This window comes from Tachyglossus aculeatus, chromosome 11 (assembly GCF_015852505.1).
Source record: "Tachyglossus aculeatus isolate mTacAcu1 chromosome 11, mTacAcu1.pri, whole genome shotgun sequence".
In the NCBI taxonomy this organism is placed as follows: domain Eukaryota; kingdom Metazoa; phylum Chordata; class Mammalia; order Monotremata; family Tachyglossidae; genus Tachyglossus; species Tachyglossus aculeatus.
In genome coordinates, this window is record NC_052076.1 from 27512715 (window position 1) to 27517393 (window position 4679).

Consider the following 4679-nt stretch of genomic DNA (forward strand, 5'->3'; position numbering starts at 1 on the left):
CCGCCCTGGCGGATTGAGTTCCCCTCTGCCCTCTTCCCCCTCCCCGTCTCCCCCCCAGCCCCACGTGTACACATACACTCTCACTTTCTCTCTCTCTCTCCCACCCCCACCCCCCAACCCAGACCCCGTAGTGGAAGCCCCCTCTGCCCTCCTCGCCCTCCCCATGTCTCCCCCACATACACACTTTCTGAACTAGAGCCATCCAAGGCTCAGGATCCCCAAGTGGAAGCCCCTTTGAGGCCATGGTCTGGGCAAGGGGTCCCTTCCTGGGACTAACCAGGGCCAGCTGTGGATTACCGTGGTCCCAGGGTGAGGAGAGAGTGGGCCTCCTGTCTTTCCCGTTCTCCCATCATGGTCTGAAAGAGGGTCTGTGGGGGCGGCTCTCCTTCATGCAGTGGGACTGCGGGTGGTGCCCCGGGGAGGCTGTGGGCGGCGGGGTGCCCGAAGGCACCGTGGGGAACTTCGGGGGGGACGAACGAGAGTTAGTTGCCTTCAATAAAGAGTCTCCGGCCGGCCGTGCTGCGCTGAATGTTGTACTTTTGTTCCTGTGCATCTGGTGGCCCTGACGGTGACTTTGGTATCACTTGAAGCATCGCTTTGAAGCATCACTTTGGCATCGCTTGAAGACAGTGATGTCTGGGGCTTAGCCCTGGAGGGTCCTGCTGAGCCAGCTTCTTGATAGTAATAATTGTGGTATTTGTTAAGCACTTACTGTGTGCCAGGCGCTATACTAAGCGCCTGGGTGGTTACAAGCAAATCGGGCTGGGCACAGTCCCTCCTCCCACCTGGGGCTCACTGTCCCGATCCTCATTTTACAGATGAGGTAACTGAGGCCTAGAGAAGTGAAGCGGCTTGCCCAAGGTCATACAACAGACAAATGACCGAGCCGGGGTTAGAACCCAGGTCTTTCTGACTCCCAGGCGTGGGGGGCTCTTTCCTCTAGGCCATGCGGGGCAAGATCTGCCTCTCAGAGGGGCGGCCCTGGTGGGAAAGTGAAGCCCCCAGGAGGTCCCAGAAGAGCCTTCCTCTGGACCTAATGCAGCTTCTTGCTGCACGAAGGCTAAACAATGTTAATTGTGCTATTTAATGATGGCATTTATTAAGGCGCTTACTATGTGCAAAGCACTGTTCTAAGCGCTGGGGGGATACAAGGTGATCAGGTTGTCCCACGGGGGGCTCACAATCTTAATCCCCATTTTACAGAGGAGGTAACTGAGGCACAGAGAAGTTAAGTGACTTGCCCAAAGTCACACAGCCGATAAGTGGTGGGGCCGGGATTCAAACCCATGACCTCTGACTCCCAAGCCCATGCTCTTTCCACTGAGCTTAAGCACTTACTCTGTGGCAGGCACTGTACTAAGCTCTGGGGTGGATACAAAGCTAATCAGGTTGGACCCAATCCCCGTCCCACGTAGGGCTCACAGTCTTAATCCCCATTTTAGAGATGAGGTAACTGAGGCCCAGAGAAGTGAAGCGACTAGCCCAAGGCCACACAGCAGATAAGTGGCGGAGGCGGAAACTAGAACCCCGGGACCTTTGACTCTTAGGCCTGTGCGCTATACACTAGGCCAGGCTGCTTCTCAATCCAGCCCAAGGTAGGGGAAGCTTTACCTGGGAGCTCTGCCCAGTGGGCAGAGCAGGATTTGGGCAACGGGAAGGGCTCGGGAGTTGGGACAGACCTTGGGACCCCTGGGGAAGGGCGTGGGCCTGTCTGAGGAATGGGGCTGCCCTGAAGGGCTTAAGAAAGCACAGCCCTGGGAGTGAGAGGACCTGGGTTCTAATCCCGAGTCTGCCAATTGCTGTGTGACCTCGGGCAAATCGCTTACTTCTCTGGGCCTCAGTTACCTCATCTGTAAAATGGGGATTAAGATTGTGAGCCCCACGTGGGACAGGGAATGACTTGACACCTGTCCGAATGTTTTGTTGTCTGTCTCCCCCTTCTAGACTGTGAGCCCGCTGTTGGGTAGGGACCGTCTCTATATGTTGCCAACTTGTACTTCCCAAGCGCTTAGTACAGTGCTCTGCACACAGTAAGCGCTCAATAAATACGATTGAATGAATGTTGCCAACTTGTACTTCCCAAGCGCTTAGTACGGTGCTCTGCACACAGTAAGCGCTCAATAAATATGAATAAATGAATGAACTTCAGTTACTTCAGCTGTAAAATGGGGATTCAATACCTGTTCCCCCTCCTACTTAGGACTGTGAGCCCCGCTATGTGGGATAGGGAGTGTGTCCGACTTGATTAGCTACCCCAGCGCGTAGAACAGCGTTTGACACATCGTAAGCGCTCGACAAGTACCATGAAACAAAGGAAGATGGAGGGATCAATCAATCGTATTTATTGAGCGCTTACTGTGTGCAGAGCACTGTACTAAGCGCTTGGGAAGTACAAGTTGGCAACATATAGAGACAGTCATCATCATCATCATCAATCGTATTTATTGAGCACTTACTATTGCAGAGCACTGTACTAAGCGCTTGGGAAGTACAAATTGGCAACATATAGAGACAGTACCTACCCAACAGTGGGCTCACAGTCTAAAAGATAGGACGAGAAGGGGCTCTTGCTCTCAAGGAGCTTCCCCCTCGTCCCCCACTCCATCCCCCCCATCTTACCTCCTTCCCTTCCCCACAGCACCTGTATATATGTTTGTACATATTCGTTACTCTATTTTACTTGTACATATCTATTCTATTTATTTTATTTTGTTAGTATGTTTGGTTTTGTTCTCCGTCTCCCCCTTTCAGACTGTGAGCCCGCTGTTGGGTAGGGACCGTCTCTCTATGTTGCCAACTTGGACTTCCCAAGCGCTTAGTCCAGTGCTCTGCACACAGTAAGCGCTCGATAAATACGATCGATGATGATGGGCTCATAGTCTAAAAGACAGGACGAGAAGGGGGTCTTGCTCTCAAGGAGCTTCTGGTCAGAACGCCAGGCCTGGCCTGAGACCTCCCGGTCGCCGGCCCGGCCTGTTTCCTGACCGCGCTCTGAACCCCGACCTCCGCACCCGAGGCCTCCCCCCGTCCCCCCACACGTCCTCTCCGAGCCGCTTCCTCGGGACGGGGGCGGCGGCGGCGGCGGCGGCGGGGGGACCCGGGGCTGATGAAGTGTCTGAGCCCTGAGCCCGTTAAAGAGCTGCTCCTAAGGGAGGGTCATTCCCAAATAACTTCCAGACCGACTTCCACGCGGAGGCCTCCGGCCTCCCCTTTCCGGCCCTTTATTGCCGTGGGCGGCCCGGCCCGGCCGGCTTCCTGCCTTTCCTTGTGCCGCGCAGGTGTCAGCACGAGGGTCCCGGCGCGGACGATCCTTCCGGCTCCTTCCGGGCCGGTCAGCTCAGCGGCCCGGCCGCCGGCGGGACGGGCTTCCTGCTGGTTTTGCCGTCAGCCGCCCCTGGTTTCCGATCCACTTCCCCTCCTCCTGGACGTGATGCTTTTTGCAAATGTTCCTCCGGCCGTCGGCCGCCTGTGACCGACCGCCCGGCCTGGGCTGACCCGCAGATCTGGGTTCCGCTGCAGGCCGCATCCCGCCTCGCTCTAACTGGGGGATAGGGGATGACACGCAAATTCGTGAAGCCTTCCATATTTTTCTATTTATTTTACTGGTACATATTTACTATTCTATTTATTGTGTTAATGATGTGCAATTTGGTCCTCTCCCCCTCGTCCCCCTCTCCATCCCCCCATCTTACCTCCTTCCCTTCCCCACAGCACCTGTATATATGTATATATGGTTGTACATATTTATTACTCTATTTATTTATTTATTTTACTTGTACATTTCTATCCTATTTATTTTATTTTGTTGGTATGTTTGGTTCTGTTCTCTGTCTCCCCCTTTTAGACTGTGAGCCCACTGTTGGGTAGGGACTGTCTCTATGTGTTGCCAATTTGTACTTCCCAAGCGCTTAGTCCAGTGCTCTGCACATAGTAAGCGCTCAATAAATACGATTGATTGATTGATTGATTGATTGGTAATTATGTTGCCAACTTGTACTTCCCAAGCGCTTAGTACAGTGCTCTGCACACAGTAAGCGCTCAAGAAATACGATTGAATGAATCATCATCATCATCAATCGTATTTATTTATTTTTTTTAAATAGCATTTATCAAGCGCTTACTATGTGCAAAGCACTGTTCTGAGCGCTGGGGAGATTACAAGGTGATCAGGTTGTCCCACTGGGGGCTCACAGTCCTCATCCCCATTTTACAGATGAGGGAACTGAGGCCCAGAGAAGTGAAGTGACTTGCCCAAAGTCACACAGCTGACAACCGGCGGAGCCGGGACCTGAACCCATGACCTCTGACTCCGAAGCCCAGGCCCTTTCCAATGAGCCACGCTGCTTCTCTAGTGACTAGAGAAATTTATTGAGCGCTTACTATGTGCAGAGCACTATACTAAGCGCTTGGGAAGTACAAATTGGCAACATATGGAGACAGCTAGCTTTATTTATTTATTTATTTATTTATTTAATCTAGCTTTATTTCTATTTGTTCTGACGACCTGACACCTGTCCGCATGTTTTGTTTTGTTGTCTGTCTCCCCCTTCTAGACTGTGAGCCTGTTGTTGGGTAGGGGCCGTCTCTATATGTTGACAACATGTACTTCCCAAGCGCTTAGCACAGTGCTCTGCGCACAGTAAATGCTCAATAAATACGATTGAATGAATGAATGAATC